Below are 21,077 nucleotides of genomic sequence, written 5' to 3' on the forward strand. Positions count from 1 at the left end.
GTGATTCGGTAATATATCTGGAGTAGAGAAACTTAGTGTGTGTTGTCATAACTAGACATGAATTTTGTAACAAAATGTCAAAGCTTGAGAAGAGTTTCAGGTATTGTGTTGCCTTTATTTGCGCTGGATGGATGGAGAGGCCTTTTCTGCTGTTCTCATCCTGACTAATCAGTGCTAGCTCCAATTGGATTCTTTGTGAGCTAGTTGACATTTCACCTTGCTGTTTTGCTAAATTGACTCCTTTCTGGCAGCTGAGCTCTAAAATCATTAATTGCAAAGCATCCAACTGAATTCTCTGTTGGAGTAGCATACTCATTAAAAATTCAAGTTTGAGATTGGCACTAGACTCTTGCTTGCTCAAGTTGTCAAGGAGAGACTAGAATTGGGAATTCAAAGCAGTGACCACCTTTTGATGCCTTTGTAGAGTGAGGAAAATTTCTATTAATTATTGATAGTCCATTGGCGCTGTGAGGGAGCTTTCAATTTTAGGGATGAAAAACAGCGAGGGAGAGAATTCCAACCTGAGAGATAATTTTGATTGTTCGAGGCCGAATTTGGTAGTGCTTGATTCTTTGCCCAAGCAAGACCCACCATCAAGTTTTAAAATGAGAAATATAAGCTCAATTGAATACAGAGAGCTGGAAAGAATATAAACTTTGAGATGGAACTGACTATGAGCCTTGTCAAAGACATGACCATGGTCTGCACTGTATGGGATGAACCGGAGCTAGAGTGTCAGTTCTCACCAAAAGAAAATGTTGCATCCCTTCCCTGAAACTGAAAAGGAGTAATGAATTCCACATTAAAAGACGACACCATAATCCTACCTTAAGACCAAATTCCTAAGGTCAAGCAGTGATTAGACATAATGTGGGTTAATTTAAGTGTGTACAGGGATATGCACGTCTTATCCCTTCTATCCTGGCTTCATGGAATGGTTTTTCATTCTCAGCACCATGTATTAATGTTGATGTTGTGATGTGTGATGAGGAATTTGTAATATGGGATAGTTTGATCATAAGCTCAATCGTTAACATATAATATACCCCTTTTTCCTTGATGTGCAATTGGCTTTTGAGTCCACCATGGCATTCTATTCATGAAGGATATGATACAAATTCACCTTTTCAAATTAAAATATAGTTTTAGTTGATTCTTTCCAAAATGGAAGACAAACGAGGATTTGTGGGATTAGAGTTGAATATCATATGCTAAATAATTAGGCCAAAGTCTCCTAACATAGTGATATTTTGGATTTGAGAACTCTTGGCCAGAGTGAGTCCTTGCAAAAGAGCATAGGCTTTAGCTCTATTGTTTGACATGATGCCAAAGTAGAAGTCAGAAGATGGACAAGAGGGTGCCTCATGCATTCACTGTTATGGGCCTTGACATCGTTGTTTGGTGGGACAAACGCAGCCAACCTTGGCAAGTTTTTGATGATATTTGTCCTCATAGAAGGGCTCCTATGTCTAAAGGAAGGATAATTGAAGATAGGGATTTGAATTGCAGTTATCATGGCTGATGCTTTGGCCCCAAGGGAGACTACACATACATTCCACAAGCACCATTTGACGAACCTCCAGTATTGTACTGATTGCTTAGATTCCACTATAAAGCTAATACATTCCTCTACTTGCATTGAACAATCTAGAATTGAGAAAATTGCTTATATTGTGAACAGGGTTTTCAATGTGCCAAGAGTTGTGGTTTGTAGAAAGTGACCTAATAGTCAATTAAGACTAAATATAAATTATCTTGTCTCTGATCTATATCTGAATTTGCACATTCTTGTCTAGCAAGTTTTGATGAATAATGAAATATTACTGATAATGATACCAGAGATCCTTATCGATGTAGCAGAAGAACATACATAGAGAATGAGACAGACGAGAAGCTAAGATTGTCTTGCCCATTAACCTCTAAGAAGTCCAATATAAACCACAAATTAGTGATCCACACAAGGGGACTTGTACAGGGATATGCAAGTCTTATCCCTCTTGTTCTAGCTTCATGGGAATGGTTTGTCATGCTCAACACCATGCCTTAATGCTGATGTTGTGACATGTGATGAAGAATTTGTAATATGGTATAGTTTGATCATAAGCTCAATCAACCGATATTAATGTGGATACTCTATGATTCTCTCGTAGTTACTACAATTGTGTACATATGATTTCAGTAGGGTATTTTCTTAGAGACACTACTATTGTATATTGTGTCAGTGACAACATGCATACGAATTCCCCAAGAAATATCAATAGTTAAGGAAAAATAAGACCATTACGATATGGTTTGTAAGGTGCACTTACCAAATGAGGACAGGTTCAGGCTGCTTTAAATTGTTGGATTGGGACCATATATTCTTGTACTAAGTAATTGGTTTCCCTTCTCTTTAGGATTAGCTTTTCATTTTATAGAACATGGAAACTGAATACCCCACTAGATAGCTTGCAACATCAAATTTATGAAAAAACCAAAACATTTTCAAAGTAGTTGGAGTTATTGTTGAAGTTCGTCCAAACATTTCTTGATAGTTTTACTATGGGAATCACGTTTTTAACTGTTATTTTCCACTATTTTCTCTGATCGACTTAAATTATTTTTTCTCATTTATTTTTGTATATCTAATGGAGGAAGTTAAGATTCAACTAGTTTGGTTAGTTGAGCGATGCTACACCACATATTCACTTGCATTATTATGTCTATAGTGATGTCAACAAATGAAGATACTAGTGTTGTGATGAAAGGAATCACTGATGGAGCCTATAATTACTTCATTAAGTCTATAAGGTTAGAGGAGATAAGAAAAATTTGGAAACATGTAGTGCATATATGGGCATAAAATCTCTCAAGGTTCACTTCGGGGAATGTGAGGATTGTGAAATAAGTGATTCACCAGACACCTCTTCCAAAAGGAGGAAGGATACCAGTGGTGGGGAATTTTTTGATGAGGTTGTAGGTGATATTACTTTTATTACGAAGGCAGGAGTTCATTGGACCATGCAACTTCTTCAAAAAACCATTTCTACAGTGAATCGGTTGGGAATAGATAGTAAGCTTGAACTTCCTTAACATGTCTCAACCTAGAAGTGAGAGGTTTTGTAGGTGAAAATTTTCCAATTCCCAAAACATTGTTTTTTGAAGTTTTTTACAGGAGAAATTCCAAAGAAAATCATAAAGATTATGAAATTCAAGGGACTTTCACTAGAAAATGTTACAAGTCATTTGCAATTATCCATAAGAAAAGAGACTATATTTTGAAAGTTACAAAAATCATATGGTTATTTAAAATTTAAATTTATATTAGCAGGATATCCAAAAAGAATACAAATTTGAGTCAAGGCGATGTAGAATTAGTGCTTTAACCTTTTCAATCTCAAGAACATAAATGAGCATGATTTATATAAATCTAATTGTAGAGTCTATTAGATCATGTCTTTCTTGTATTTTACAAAGTTAAGCAAGAATATTTTCAATGTCTCTAAAAGAGAAAATTCCAAGGATGTACTAAATCTTGTCTCTATGTTTTTGTGTGTGTAGAAATACCGACTGCATCTAAAGAGACTCTATGGGGCCATCTTGGAATGCTATTAGTTTCTCATTCTAGGTTGCATATGGTAGAATCTCTAGAGGGATGATAAAATTACAACAAGGGGAACATAGTTTTGCTTAGTCATATTGTTCCTTATACTAGGATGCAAATGATAACATACTTGGAGGGATGATGAAATTATAGCAAGGGGAGAAAAGTGTTGCTTCATTATATAGTGAAAAAATCTTGAATGTGGGAATTGGAGTAAGTTCAATTTTATTCGTTAAGGGACTAGACCCAAGGAATCTCAAATCCCTTCAACAATACAAGGCTTATCGTTACGAAGTCTCTTGATTCCATAATTCTATTTAAAATTATATCCCCCAATTAAACTATAAAGTTTTAGGAACTTATCCTAGCAAGTGTTGATGAATAATGAAATATTACTGATAATGATACCAAAGATCCTTATTGATGTAGCAGAAGAACATACATAGAGAATGAGACAGATGAGAAACTAAGATTGTCTTTACCATTAACCTCTAAGAAGGCCAATACACACCACAAATCAGTGATTCACACAAGGGGACTTTAATTGTCTATATATACACAAGTTGGGCTAGCCTAGAATATTAAAATATGAACACAATTTTAATTATTCTGATTGGGGATGTCTACGAGTTGCCCTTTGATATCAAGGAAAGAAAAAATCTAACACTATTTATCCTTCAGTGGTTAGCACAAGTTTCCAAATGTAGCGTACAAATACATCTAGTAGAACTATTCAGTCTAGTATAATGGCATTCATAATATTATGCCCTTGAAGTTGCTCGCAGAGTAACAATGTGAATTGGTAATTAGAGCTCCCTTGTAGCATTGCAGGGGGGAAGAAAAAGATGGCATAGGTTTTGATACATCAATGACCTCCCTTTTTTGGGCTGGTGGATATCTCATGTGCTTCCACTTTAATGAATTCATATCAATGAGTTGCCAGAAGCATTTGTTTATTTGTTTTAAGGAGTATATTTACGTTCTTCATTCACCAACTTGATAGCAAGGGACTATAATATTTTGAAGACATTGAAGTTGACAATTTGCATGGCTCAAAAGATTACTTTCCTATTGGAATGTATTCAGAAATATCTTATGTCCTTGCACATGTTTCAATTTCAATGTCGTATGCTTGGAAAATATATTGATAATAAGAATTCCCTTCCATGTAACAACAAGAATATTAAGGCAAAGCAATTTCTAAGCAAATCACATATGCATGATAAAAATACAAAGAGAAAATTAGATAAACATTCAAATGAATATGGTGATAATGTCATGTGCACTAAACATGACTCTACTATCCTGTTTGATGATTGGAAGAAAAATGATAAATCATCTTTGACATATGCTTACAATGATGATGTCGAAAATGACATAGATAGTTTTGTCAATGTGAATTTTATGTAGAAAACAAAGGGGATCCTAAGGCTTCATTCTCTGACATAGATGATCCTTTGATAGAGTATTTGAGAAATGCTCTTGAACCCAACATGAATATACTCAAATGCATCATAGAAGATATATTTTGAACTTGGAAACCCATATGGGAAAACCAACAAGCTGCAATTTCAATGTCCTATGCATGGAAAATATATTGAGAATAAGAATACCCTTCCATCTAACAATAGGAATATTAATGCAAAGAAACTTATAAGCAACTCACATATGCATGCTACAAATACAAAGAGAAAATTAGATAACCATTCAAATGAATTTGGTGAGAATATCATGTGCACTAAACATAACTCTACTGTCATGTTCAATGATTGGAAGCAAAATGATAAATCATCTTTGACATATGCTTACATTGATGATGTGGAAAAGGACACATATAGTTCTATCAATGTGAATTTCATGATAGAAAACAAAGGGGATCCTAAGGCTTCATTCTCTGAAAAAGATGATCCTTTGATAGAGGATTTGAGAAATTCTCTTAAAGCCAACCTGAATATACTCATGTCAACGATGAAGATGGACACGGAATTAATAAATATATTGAGACCATGAGCCTATACTTTTAATTTATGATTTCAAATATCTCCAATTGATATCATGTTGCTTCATTTGTTCTTTCGTGTTAAAAACTTGTGTGTTGATTTTTTTTTTACACTAAGAATTATCCTAAGATTAGTGAGGGAATCAAGATGATGAGATCATATATGTCACATTGGTATGTGGTATGCTATATTTCAACTTGATTTTCAATTAAGAAATACTATTAGTTTAAAATTTTGGATGGTTTATGTATATTTTTTAATTTTCTAAAAAATTGGCGAATGCATGTTTTCGTATCTATAAAGATGTCTGCTTTGACATTTTAACCACCTTGGATTTTTTTTTGTTTCATATTATCTCCAATGTGCCACGGGGAAATGCCCCCCATGAATCTCATGCTATGTGTGGGACCAAGGGAAACATTTCCCAATGTGGGGGACACATTTCCCCAAAAGGGGTGTATCTAGGCATCCCCTCCCTGTCTCCCCACCAACTCTAGGAGGGGATGCCTGGGTGCCATGACCCCCATTTTTTTTGTTCAACAACCTTTTAAGACAAAACATAAGTATGGGATAGAAATTTGAGGAGTTTGTGACCTTGGAAATTAAGGAAATATCAAATTCTTAAAATAAAAGTGACATTCTCCGGAAATTTTCCAAACAGTCATAAATGAGACACTCTCATTTATTTCTACTTTTTCTATCCAAACAGTCTCATTTATGATTGTTTGGAGAATGTCCAAAGAATGTCACTTTTTTAACATTACCATTAATTGTTTATGGGTGTTTGAGAGTGTTTCCAACCTCATTGGACTTATATGGAGAAAGTGGAATTTCATATCCCATCCAGGATAATTTATTATGAGATTGACTGGGTATCAAGGCTTTCGGAAGAACACCAACAATAATTCCTTGTCAGATTTGAATAACAATGGGCACCAAAATTTTAAATTTTTATGTCCATGGCAGAGCTAATGATCAGGATTGACAGAGATGGAAGCTTTCTCGAGTTCAAATATTATATATTGATAGTTTAAAAAATGCATCAATGATTGTTGCAAGAAAGGACATTAATCAAAGATCAGTTTAAATTTTCATAATATTTCAAGAAAAATTCTGAAATGGACATTAGAGCCATGAGCTTGGAGAACCTCAAAGAGAGCCTATTCCATAGATAAGTATGTGGAAAGAAATGACTGAGCTCATGTAATAACAAAAGTTTGAAAGGAATCTCCAATAGTGTAGGCTAGCATGAAGAAACCTGTCCAAAAGGATTGGATCTTTCGAGTGACAAAAAGATAGAGGAAAAATAGGGTGCCAACAAGAGGTATAAATTTTCCTAAGAGAAGGCATTTAAATTCCACCAGAAGGGAAAACTTATATCCAAAGTCAAAGAATAACCCATTCTACCCAGCAAAATGTCGTTAATAATGTACAAAGTCTGACAAAATCACAAGTATTAGTGACAGAACTAAGATTTTGTTGACGTTTTTGTTTCACAATAAAACTGCACAGTAATGGAGTTTTCAAAATTTCCAACAACTTTTGCATTTAACTGGCTATTGAAATATTATTGTCAGAAGTCAGAAGAAGTATATGAGAAAACTAGGAAGGATTGATGATCACTATGCCATCTGTAGTAGATGACCTCATATCGAGTGCCTCAAGTGTATGACATGGAATATGCATGGTGAAGAAAAAAGTTCACGACTTTTATATGAAGATGCAAATAAAAAAAAAATACTCATCTCTATAATCATGCTATGTGTCACAAATACAAAATAGCAGATCAACGGTGGCCACCTAAAAGGTGAGCCATTGATTAATTGTCTATAATCAATGAAACAATACAAGAAAAAATAATTACACATCAATTGACTTTAACAATTAGTTCCATATCTGTATGATTTAGTCACTAGAGTGGTGTGCTTGATGGTAACTAGTCAAGCTCGTCTAATTCACCAACAATGTTATCAAGTTCTTTTACAGTTTCTTCTTGAATACCCTCTTGGTGCCAAGGTACTACAACAACCCTTGTATTTCTTAGCGATTCACCATGATTTTACATGATAATATAATTTAGTGAGAGATTCGCCAAAAAAATTATATTTACATATTATATTATTAATAAAATCGCCTTCCAATTTTCCTATGTATCATGGGGATTCGCCCATTTATTATGCATATAAATTTAGGGGGGTTCTTAAAATTTTCCCTGGTTTAAAATTATCATATTATGTAATATTTGAACTTTGTACATCATTACTACAAGACTATATCATATATTGTACATAATCTCTTAGTACTCGCATATAGAACAAAGAATGCATTGTTTACCTGTCAATAATGCTACACGTTTTTCACTTTCACTCTAAATGATAATCCTTCACGATATGAAACTACCAGATTAATATCGTACAACTCAGATGAGGATTCTATTTGTAGCCAGCACATTCGAAAACTAATTTAACATGCACTCATAATGTGTATGCTAAAAATATTGCATGATGAACACCTAGTGAATGCTTCTATGGGAAACACAACCAAAATTAGTGGTTAAAATCATTAGGGGATTTTTGAGGTCTAAAATGGGCTTCTGAATGAAATTATAAAATAATAGTGGAAATAATAAAATAAGATTAGATTACATCATCAAATTTTAGAGGGAAAAAAGACAAAACTAATTTTTCAACTCGTATTTTCAACTTATCTCCGTATGGGTTTACTCAAATTTCAAGCAGAAACACTTGTTGGATGCCGAATTTGATTCCTCATCCAAGGAGTACCCATGTTGCATAATTTTGATGGATCCTGCTAAAAAAAAAAATGAGAAATACATGAAAAACATGATTGCAATCACGTTTTTCATGTATTTCTCATTTTTTGTGTACAAGGGTCCATCGAAAGTATGTAACATGGGTATTCCTTGTATGAGGAATTAAATTTTGCATCCAACGAGTACTCCCACTCAAAATTTGAGTAAAAACTTAGGGAGATAAGTTGAAAATACGAGTTGAAAAAGTAGTTTTATTATTTTATTATTTTTAATCTTTGTACTTTTTTACTCCAAAAATGGTGAATCATCCCCCATGGTTGACATCATCATCTTGAATCCTATTGGTTTTTATAAAGTTTATTTTAGTTGTACATTTTTCTTAGGAGGCCCATTTTAGACCTCAAAATCCCCTAATGCGTCACGTTACCTTATAAATATTGAACATACGTATTAGATAGTCAACAAAGTTCGAGCGATAGATAGGAAAAATTGTAGTGAAAAATCAATTGATAGTGAGTGGATTTTGACCACGAGGCAAGTGCTATATTTTCCAACAAAGCATGAAGTTGTCAACACAATCAAATCTTATCACAACAAAAGCTTCAGATTGTGAAACATGGTAAAACTGACCAAATATCATTAATCCAAAGTGATGTGTTTGCAAGGCAAATGTCTTGCATGGTAACTGGACAAGAGCCTCCTCAAATATTTGCAAAGGCTAAGGTTTTCCTATCTGGAAAAGGCGAACATGAGGAAAAAGAAAGAAATATGGCTATACAAACTTAGGGTTTTGAAGATAGGGCATTGATATTGCTAAATTTTGTTCTATATAGGTACTTTGTTGCTGAAGTTTGCAGGCAATATCATCGTTGGATACTTGCATTTGAATAGAAAAGGAAAAAATAATTTAGATATCCTTAACAATATGTATTGGACACTAAGGTAGTTTTTCTTTCTTTGCCAGGAGCATAATACACTAGATGATAGTTTAAAGCTCCATCAAATTTTTAGGAAATGCATGGTTAAGCGAATCAATGAGATTATTACCTACTTTTCACTAGTTTTGATTATTCTATCGGTTCATGATTTTGTGAGTGCTCTGACAATGTGTTATTGGTCTGCCCAATGGTGCTAGAATTGACGGGTTTGTAGGTCCTTTGCAAAGGCGGGTTGAGTGAGCAATGTTGAACATATATGCAATTATTATTATTATTTTTTCATATATTTAGTTGAGTCAGAGAGCAGTTGTGTAGAGCTATGATTTTATAGTGCTATGAATCTTTGCAAATGGTGAGGTATGTGAGGGAAAACGAGAATGAAGACCAAAAAATTCTTATATGAATCAATTTATCTGACTACTCCTCGACTAAGTAGTTTGAGACTCATTTCCATTACATTGTGCTTATATGAAGGTGCAACATGGAGATGGATGATTAATTTCCTTGAGTTGTGGTTTCTGGGGTATTATTTAGTGTTAGTTTTTTTATAACGTTCAGAGAAAAATGATTTTGTGGTAATGTGATGATGTTGAAAGTTTTTTTCATCTTGAAACATTTATTAAGTTGTTATCGATACTCTAATCTTCCTTTTTTGTGGCATCTACTATTATCTTGTTTCATTTACAAATGCTTCTGACATTGTGTGGAATGAAGTTTGACTATGTTTCATTGTGGAGAGCTTTGTTGTGTGAAGCTTTCCTTGTACAAAGCTTTTACAGTGTGAAGGCCAGGGTATGTGCAGGAGAACAAAAATGTAGAGGTAACTTTAATTAATTTAACTATGAAAAAATTTCTACTTAATATTATTATGTTTCATTGTGTGGAGATTTGACTATGCGGAGGACGATGTATGTGTGAGAGAATGGGGCTGCGTAGGGAACTTTATTCAATAGAGACAAATTTAATGTTAAATTATTTATGTTAATATGTGTTAGAGAATGGGGCTGCGGAGGATGACGTATGTGTGAGAGAATGGGGCTGCGTAGGGAACTTTATTTGATAGAGACAAAATTAATGTTAAAGTATTAATGTTAATATGTTATTATTATGTTAAATTATGCAGAGCTTGTTTGTATGAAGCTTTCCTTGTGTGGAGATTTTATTCTACACAAACGTTTTTTTGTTGTTGTTGTTGTAGATTTAGCTAATAAGGTTTGTAGTTAACTTGTCCGTAATGTCTTGGTTCTATTTCTTCGGTTAGTGTTTTATTGTGTACAAATATAGGCCACCCACGTCTGCATTGGAAGAAAAAATCCATTGTGCGAAAAAAGCTCTCAATATTTCATTGTACGAACCCATGAACTTCACATAGTCTATTAATAATAAAATAACCATTGGTCTTGTTCGAGAGTTCGAATGAATCTCTCAAGATATAGAATCTAGAAACATGATTTTCAAAGCATTAAAATATTAACACTAATGTATACTTTCAAAATAACACAAATGCATATGCACTCTAACGCTTTCATTGTGCGAACCTCTACACTCCACATAATCTATTAATAATAAAATAACCATTTCTCTTGCACTAAGGTGTGAACCAAACTTTCAAGTTTTCATTATGTTGACCTCCACGCTCCACACAATCTACTAATATAAAATTGCATGTGAACTAACTCCAAAAGAGTTGAAAACACATTACAATTAAAAGATCCCTTGACGCTTCCCTTATTTTGCACAAATTCTGTACATCCCTCATTTCACACATGCATTTATTCTCCACATAACCTCCACACATGCACGACCACCTCTGCATAGCTTCGTACGCACAACTACGTCATTGAAATTAGAAGCTATTATTAATTGATGTGGGTCCCAAATATTGTGGGGAGGAAGCATTCATTGTGAAAGTTCCTAAATAAGAATTAAAAAATAGATTTGTATATTTATTATTTTAATAAACTTTGTAGAGTGAAAGCTCTGCACACATAATTTTTTTCTCCCCACACACTTCCTCCGAACAACTAGCTCCACACAAACAACTTCGCACAACTACTTCCGTAGTTGAAAAATACGTTAATAAATAATAATGAAAAACAAGATTGTATATTTATTATTTTAATAAACCTTGTTCACAACCTTTCTTGCATGAAAATTTGACTTTGCATAAAGCTTTGCACAAGCAAGGCTCTGCACACTGCTTGTTTGCACAAGAAATATTCCATACATTGCTTCTCTCTCTTGAGAAAACTTGATAATTACAGTAAAAGTATTTAACTTTTTTTTTTCTTTTTTCTTTTTTTTTTCTTTTTAAATTCTGAAGTGAGCAATTTCATTTGCACTGTCGACAAGGTTTCATTGGGAACCCAATTCAATATTTATGGAAAAATGGTTATTACCTAGCAGTGGTGTCCGAGTTGGAATTATTTCAAAGCATTAAAATATTAAATCTAAAATCATGATTTTCAAAGAATTAAAATATTAATATTAATATATATATTTTCAAAATTAACACAAATGCAAAGCATTCAAGCTTTCATTACTATTTTCAAAGCATTAAAATATTAATATTAATGTATAAACTGTCACTAATTGACTTAATCAACACAACATGAAGGTCCATTCAAATTCGAGATTGCAACGCATCTAATGTTGATGTTTATTAATAGTCTAATGTTCATATTTGTTTACTAATATTCTAATGTTAATACGAGTCTAGTGTGGAGTGCAGAAGTAGATCCGAATATTTTATTGTACAAAGCATTCATGTGCTTTTTTCTTACCTCCACATCTAGCTTTTGTTGATGACTCCACACTTCACACATGTATTCAATGAACAATATGTCTTAGAATTAGAGGGAAATGTGAAGATGAAAGAGCTTTTATGCAACAAGACAGTCAATGTTTTCATTGTACAAAGTACGGAGGGATAATGAAATTCCTTCTGCAAAGCTCTCACTGTGCGTAATGCATTACCCCGTTATGACAGAATGTGTCAAAAGCAATATGTGCAACAAAATTTTTGTTTGTTGTTTATGAATTCTCTCCACACAATGAAATCTCCTTGTGATGCTGGAAAGTGTTCCCTCTGCAGACAGAGGCAACCCCTCTAGCCCTAGAGTGGGTCTAGTCACAAACAAGGACAAATCAACAATAGTTTTCCTTAAATAGTTCAAGTTGGAGGCCTACCTCAACCGGTGGTCGATGGAGTTCCGTTGCGCTGCTCCAGCTTCCACTTCCTTCTCTTGATGAGTAATCAACCTGAAACAATGCAAAGGAAATACAACAAAGCACGTAACCGGAAAAACAATGATCTATTTACTCATAAAGTCAAGAAGTCATGAGCTATCTAGTACATCACATACAAGACATAGGAAAACATCATTGATTGCATTAATTATGAAATAGAGTAAGCTTACAACCAAGGTCTTGACGTCACAAGCCTTCTCAGAGGGATCTAGCCAACATGTTCTTCAAGCATTCACTCTATGAAGATGGATCTCCCAATGCACAAGTCTCTCTCACTCACAAGTTTTACACAAGATCAAAGGCACTTCACAACCTTCCTCAAGCTATCAACAAACCCACACTTGTCACACTCACACCAGCTATCTAGCAAACTCACAGTACTACCAGCAACACTCCAAAGACTAAGAATTCCCAACTATCCAAAACTAGCAGCACATAACAATGGTGAGAGTTTAAATAGGAGAAGGAGTCTCCATGAATGGTGGGAGGATGAGCTTATATCCAAGGGAGGTAGCACAAATGATGGAACAACCACGCTAGAGAAAGGAGGGCGACATAAACAAGGCCAACAACCAGGTCTGGAGTCATCTGGAAGGCCGACTGTTGGAACAAATTCGCCCGATCTGGATCATCGCTGGCACATAACTGGGTTGCCGCGCTAACATCGTTATTGAATAATGTAGCTAGTCATGTCATCGCAGAAAAATACAAGATACAGTTGAGCTGGCACATGAAATTCGACCATCGCGGGAATCACGTGTACTTCCGCGATGGCAGCACTTCTGAACTATTTTGGAGCGCCCATCAGCGCATTTGTTTGGAAAACAGACACGATGATGTAGAAACCTTTGGAAAAGTGGGTCATTTGGCAACATCAGAGAGCATTTGTCTAACATGAGCATGTACAACTTGGACACATGACACAGTAGGAAGACTGGAGTGAAGACAGTGACAAATTACTGTGTAATAGATGCCCCCTAAAGTATGAAGCCCGAGAGAGAGGGAGGGGTGAAATTCTTTACGAAACTGACTGAACTGGAACACCATCTGGAAGAACCTGCACGCAAGTACAACTGATATCTCTAATAATGAAGTACATGTAGTCTAGGCATGGGCGCAGCAATCCAAAAGACATACAAAATAGGTATGTGGTATGGATGCAACCATCCAGCTAATAAGACCATGATGATGATAAAGGTATGGTTGCAGCCATCCATGAAGACTCAGGTATGGTCGCAGCCATCCATCAATGAGTCATGTAATCATAAAAACCAATCCACGCAGCCCGAAAATGTGTAATCTGAGTTCGGGGTCTTGAACCCATCCGATAATAGTACAAATTCTAACATGCGAATAGATGCACTGAGGTCGAGCATGATAGAAAATTGCTTGATTACCGGTCAATGATGAAAACCGTTAACAAGTGCAAGAGAAACCACCAATAATACCAATGGCTCTCAAGGTACTGTCCAGCACAATCCACGGAATGTGAAATAAGAGCTGAAGTCGAACACTTGTGGAATCACCCAATCGACGACCAATGATGAAAGTCAACCGTCAGGTGCGAAGAACTTGCCATTGAGGCAAGCAAGCTCTAAGGTACCAAAGGGGATCTCTAGGTCAATCTCCTGGATAATGATTTGATGTCAACAGTAGACAACCCGTCGTAGGAGGGCCATAATTTCCCCCCCATCAACGACACGAGATAAGGAACAAGTGGTAGATGGCAAAACAGAGAATCAGAGGAGAAGGCGAGGGTGTAAACTGTAGAAGGATTATACTCTTGAACATGTTGGTGACACGACTCCGGAGGGGGGTGGCAGCATTTAGGCATCAATGGATCAGAGGCTCGAAGGAGACGGCATGAATCGAATGGAATGAGGCTAGAATGATAACCCAAACCCGCAAAAGGCCAAATGACGATGTATGGATGTCCCAACCCGACAAGAAGCAAAAGTGTCGATGTTCAAGAGTGACTAGCTGCCATAGACAATCAATGATAAACCTGTTGTTGAGTCCAACCTAGTAACAGTTTAATGAGCCGTAGGAAGGAGAAGCTCGAGTCTCGTTATGATGACGAGTCCAATGTTGTCAGGGTTTAACAAGTTCTACATAGGTAAAACTCGGAGTCTTTTTCATGTTTAGAGAGTTTGAAAAAGACACAGAAAAGAAAACTCCAGGGGGGTCCTTTTTCGTAGAGTTGTGTCTCTCGAGCCCGAAAAAGTATAAAATGATACTCGAAAGAACCGCCTGATCATTACGATCGAGGAGTAATTTTCATAAGTAGTAACTTCGACCCGAAAAAGTAGAAAAGCGGTCGGAAGCACGTCGTTTCGGAACCAATAACGAGCTTGAAACGACAAAGGCCCGACAATATTTTTGTGTTTACACGGTCGAAAAAGAGCTTGTTAGAGTCGGTCTAGTAGCCCTCCACCAGAGATCAAAGCTCTTTGCATTTCATGATTAGGTGTCTCATCAGTGTGATCATGTTGCATTCCGTTAGGCATGCCATAATCTTGGTGGAGGGAGTTTATGTCGTTATTCCCCTCTTGTTTGGCACTGCTGGTTCAGGTTTGTTCAAGTAAATAAAATCCTCAAAGGGTCATTCATCTTGCTTTAAGTTTTAAGGTCTTAGGTCTAGGGTTGAGTCCATTTTTGTCTTGAGAGGTCATAAAGGACCAGCAGGCCAGAGGGATGTCCTTCATTAAACATTATTTCAAAAATTCTTATCATTGTACAGCTAAATTTTCACCTTGTTCTCAAAAACTCTGTTTTTGAAAACATGGTCATTATCTCATTTTTGTAAAAATTCTCAAAATTTCAAATTCTTCAAATGTCGAAGTGCAGCCTTGGTCTCCTTTGCCAAAGCATCCTAGAAGCTATCCCTGCAAAAATTTTCAGAAGAAATCATCATTTCAACCATTTTTTCAAAGAAAAGAAATCAAAGGTCAGAGCCAATTAATTCAAAAACTGTCAACACTCAAAACATTACAAAGTGGGTTTTTGCCAAGTAAAAATCAAAAGGAAACCTATAAAAGCACATCACTCCTCATTTACAACTCATTTGCCATTGACAAGCTAAGTGAATACTTGCAAAGTCGATTTGAGGAATTCTTGAGCAAGTCGAGCAGTTTCAGGGGCGCGCTACGCGTCAGGAGAGGTGCGCTACGTGTCAGGCAGACTTTTCCAATGTTATTTTACAAGTGCGCTACGCGTTGGGCAGGGCGCGTTACGCGTTGGGCAGGGCGCGCTACGCATTGGGGATTCAGCTCAAAAAACTGCCAGCAAGTCATCAAAACGATTTTTCTCTCAGGCAAAGTGCAGGTAGGCTTCTCCTCTATGCCTAAATTTGGTTTTGCAAATTGAAAAGAGAATTAATATGTTCAAATGCTATGTGAATGATAAATCAAAACCCTCTCTTGTTATGGAAACTTTAAAATTTCAATGGCACTAGGGTTTCAAATTGCTCTTGCTGTCCAAGGTTGCCCATTTGTAAATCCCTTTTTCCCTCATTTTCATCACCTTTATCCCTCAATTTTCCCTTGAGATTTCATCATTCTCCTCTTTAAAATTCCTAAAAGCATACTTAATTCCTAAACCCTAATACACTTCAAAATCCCAAAATTTTGTAATTTCCCATGCTTGTCTTCCCTAAATTCCTTCTTTGTGTTTATTCTCCCTAATTCCCACATGTTCCCCTATCCCTAATAGTTCCCTTGTATTTATGTCCCCTTGGTGACAGCATTTGAAAAGTCAAAGAGCAGTTAATTGGGTGCCAAGTCAGCAATATATTTCAGTCATCTTGCCTTCATAACCATGTCAGAAACCGAATCAGATTATGAGCAGAGCTATGACAGTGATTCAACACCAGAGGTAGAAGTGCCTAGGAGGCATCATAAGGGTGGTAAGGGTGGTCGGCATGTCAGAGAGGAGCCCACTTCATTGGCTCATTTGCAAGCTTGTCCACTTGCAATGTCATGTTTTCGATATCAATCATGCTTTGGATATTGTGAGAGGATCTCACAAATTCAACACCATAGAGAGCTGGTCCGCTTGTTTGTCCTACATTTGCACAATGGCCATGTGAACCTTGCAGGAGTGGATTTCACCTTATCACCTGAAATGGTTGCTCAAGCCACCGGGATACCAAATGTTGGGGAAGAATGGACCAAGCGCAAGCTGCTGGACAAATTTCATTATCAACCATACATGAAACCTGGATGCATGAGGCACCTTACTGCTGTTTTTCCTTTCAGATTCCTAAGGGATGAGTATGCACCCTTGATGAGGCTCATTATGCGTTATTTCACTTGTGAGGGCAGATTTTCACGTTTATATTTGTACCATATCCGTTTATTGATGCATTTCACCTGGGTACGAATGATGAACATTCCATTTTTCATGTGCCGAAATATAGAGAAGATGGCGCCCGTAGTGCAAAGGAAGAATCCCGCACAGCAGCTCAAAAGTATATATCATTATGCATTGATCGAGGTCATAGTGATGCATCAGTTGGCACAGCAGGGTGTTGCTTGGGAGGATTTCATTTGTCGTGACTTCTTCATGGTGCCACAGCCACCTCCCGAGGTTGTCCATGATGAGGGAGGGCCTTCACAGCAGTTTGATATTCCTGAGCCAGAGCATGTCAGCACTCCTCCTTATGTTACCTATCAGAGAGGCCACAGGGCCTTATTTGCATCTGCACGACGAGTATTATCTCCACATCAGGTGGAAGGGGTCTCGCCTTCTTCATCAGCACAGCGAGTGTTATCTCCACATCAGGTGGAAGGGGCCTCGCTATCGACAGCAGCGCGGGTACAAGAGAGAGGCAAGCAGCCCAAGATTGATGAGGGGCCATCAGGTGATCCAGGCATAGATGTTGTTGACCTTGATATCAGTTCTCCTAGCCTAGAGCCAAAGGAGATCATTCAGCAACTAAGGGTTGAAAATGACTTGTTGCAGCAAAAGTTGGAAATGGAAAATTGGACAATCACATACTTAGAGCAGCGCAACAAGTAATTAGAGGATGAACACACTCTTGATGAGTTGCGGAGGATCCGAGAAGACCGGAATTTGGCTCGCAAGAGACCCAGTGATTTGAAACCTAAGGAGCAAAGCTCTATGCTCATTCAGGTGAACACACATTTAGAGAGATTGATAGCAAAGGCAAACAGGGACAAAGACATGCTCCGCCACATGAAGAACCATTATTGGGCCCGCATGCATGTGTGCAAAGCAAAAATGAAGGTACTTAAAGCACGCTTGGCCAAGGCACTAAAACGGAGGAAAAGGCCTAATCTGCTTCAAATTTTGGCTGAAGCCACCTTGAGGGAGCATGGTGCTCAATGATACACCTCCAGCTCAAAATTCATGAAATTTTGAGCAATTTTGGTCAATTTTGACTTTTTTGTGCCAAACACAGGTTTTTGCCCTCAACGTGTAGCGCGCCGCCTGCTACCCTTAAGTTGGGGAGGTCCATTTCAGGAAAAATCAGAATTTTTGAATTTGTAATGGAAATATACACTTTCTCAGCCACTGCCAAGAAGTTTCATGGAGATTTGAGCCCCCAAAAGGTCAAAAAACAAGCAAAAAATGACCTTCTGCCACTTTTTGGACACACAGGAAGCAGTCTTGAGAGATTGCAATTTTGGAGGGGCAAATGGCCACCAAATTGAGAAATTCCACTTGGGCTGGAGAGTAGACATCCAGACCTTTCCAACAATCCCACTTGTGCCTCATTTGGATGCCGGAAAGTGCCTCAAAAGTGGCCTGAAAGGCGCGCTACGTGTTGAGAAATGGCGCGCTACGCGTTGGGAAAATTTGCCAGATTTGCATCTTTAGCACATGAAAACGCAGCAGTGACTAGTTTTGACTTTTTGGTTGGATTTTTCATCATCCTTGGTGTATTTGATGTAATTTCATGATTGGCATGACACTTTTTACCTATTCTAGAAGATTCATTCATAAAATGGCAAAAAATTAATGAATGAATTGGTTTCCTAACTTATAGAGGCAAGTTGTTTTGATTGCCTAGATTGTAGTGCTCAGTTTAGAATTGGTTGAAACAGCTCCTAGGATGATGAGCTCGACCCCTAGAGGAAAGGAAGTGTGTTAGCTTGCCTATATTATGTACTTTCTTAGTCATTTTCATGGTTGGACTCTTGAGGGATAAGCTTAGACTGTTTTACTCTTTGTATCTCTGCAATTTTGGCAAAGGAAAGACCAGGGTTTTGCAGCACTATTTGGGATTCCTGTGGTGTTTTGTGTTGATGGTGTACTTCTCTCATGTACTTGTAAGTGTGTTATGTGTATCATTTTCCTACTTCTCTTTCTGCACATTAAGTAAATGAAGTGTTAAGGTAGAATTCATGGTTTCTATGCTCTGCCTTTAAGTTTGCTTAATATCTATGTTTTCATCTGTCTAAAGAGAACTCTCGAAAGTTTATTGCTCTCTTTAGCTCCTCACCGGTCATTCCTATCCATTCACTTAATTCAAAGGCATCAAGACAATCTCCTACCTTGCCCCAAAAATACCTCTGCAAAAACTGTGTCTCATCCCCGCACCCAAAATTGTTGTGCTCAGTTTTCCAACAAAACCCTAAAAATTTAAAATCAAACTTTCCCTATCAGTTTACTAGCCTAAAATCAGTGTTCTTTATTGGTCATCTCCGCCCTTTGAAGACCTTTTTCCGAGATAGACCCGGAGAGAGCCCTCTCCTGTCCCCGTAGGGCTAGCTACGAGGCTAAGTGGTTTGATGTTGCCTTGGATTTTGTCTTTTTCAGCCTGAGGCCAAATTCAAGTGCTAACATATTGGCGACCATACTGGGGAGAACAAACTTGTTTGTGGATTGATGTGTTTATTTCATAAGTTTTAGACGGAGCCTGAAGTTATGCCAGGTAGCCTTCGAAACGCTTTTGCTTTGCATAAGCGGAAGTAGATAAACGCTACTTCAGTCAATCTCCGTGAGCTTGTGAATACGACACTTCGATTGCATTTTACCCCAATTCATTTGCAAACTCTAAACTTTTGGATGATTAGTTGAGAGTTTTCACAGGCTGATTGGTTATTTGTTCCTTGATATCCAAACTGGCTTCAGATTCTAATCATATATTCAAATCTCATTCATGTCCAGCTGTTTTTGAGTATCTTGAAGACATTGATTTTGACGAGAGTTTTGAGTTGTCTTTGTTCAAAACCAAATCTGAAAGTGCACTTGATTCTCTAGTTCCTAACCCTGATTTTGCTACTGCCCTTGAAATCGAGAGACACAATAAATTGGTTGAAATTTCATCCTAAGACACCTTCAGACAGATATCCAAGTCACTAATCCTGCTGATTTCCTAGAAACTATATCTAGCAATATTGGATCTACTTTCACGGCTTCAGTTCCACACGAGCAGGCCAATCCTCCTTTTATTTCTATATCCCCTATAGTTACACATCTTGAATCCACAGTCAATTATCCTTCCTCATCACATATCGCTTCTCCTCTGCCTACACCTCCCTATACCCCTCATACTACAGCTACACCTACTCCACCTGCTACTCCTAGACCCAATCTACCTAAAGCAATGGCTGCCCTGTTTGCCCCACTTGCTCTTCCTCAAAATCTGCATTATATGCCAGCTGATTATCAGAGTAAAATTCCCATGTTTGATGGCACTCCTCAGGGTGTTTCCGCTCAGCAGCATATAGACAAGATCACAACTTTCTTTGATCTATATGAGATAGATGAAGAGGATGTGACTATGCGTTTGTTTATACAAACATTTGGAGGAGAAGTAAGAAAATGGTTCAGAGGTTTGACAGCTAGGAGCATACCCACATTGGAAGAACTTCAGAAGCAGTTTCTAGATCGATGGGAAATCAGAAAAGATCCACTTCAGATCAATGCTGAGTACAACAATCTCAAACGTAATCATGGTGAGTCTGTCCAAGATTACATTATCAGGTTTAACACAGTTTAAAATGCTATTCCAGATGATTTAAGACCATCTAGAAAATCAGCACTTCTCAAATTCCCGGGTGGCTTTGATCCGGAGATGGCTTATTCATTGCGAGATAGAGATCCGCCTACCTTGGAGGATATGCAGAAAATCGATGTTAGTGTTGAAGCGAATTTGAATGATAAAAGAGCGAGGATGAAAGCTGAAAAGCGAGTGACAATCAAAGAAGAAGCCTCTACATCAGATCAACTCCTTCGCGAGGTAGAAAGGGTAGAAAGGTTGCTTGAAAACACTCATCTCAGCAAGCCGGAACCGCAGATTCGTAATCCTAATTTCCGAGGTCCGCAGCAGCCACAATACAGAATTAAGCAGCATGAAACAAGGGCACAAGAAACAACAGTTCAGCAGCAAATAAAACCTCCACTTCAGCAGAATTTTGTTAGCCAAGAATCCGAGGATGAAGGTGATACTATAGGAGAGGAAAATCACTTTTTCACTCCTGGTGATCTGCCTACTTATATTACAAAAGAAGAAGAATTGATGAGAAACTCCATCATCCAACAGGATGAGGATTATATCTGATCAA

The 21,077-nt window shown here is 37.2% G+C and overlaps 1 pseudogene; it reads left to right on the forward strand.

The window, feature by feature from the left end:
• Positions 1 to 2,668: 2,668 nt before the first annotated feature.
• LOC149205442 (two-component response regulator ARR14-like) lies at positions 2,669 to 3,886 on the forward strand (annotated as a pseudogene).
• The last annotated feature ends 17,191 nt before the right edge of the window (positions 3,887 to 21,077 follow it).

Source organism: Pinus tabuliformis, chromosome 1_2, assembly GCF_031772625.1.
Source record: "Pinus tabuliformis cultivar Carrire ecotype Pingquan chromosome 1_2, CPIR1, whole genome shotgun sequence".
NCBI classification, from domain to species: Eukaryota; Viridiplantae; Streptophyta; class Pinopsida; order Pinales; family Pinaceae; genus Pinus; species Pinus tabuliformis.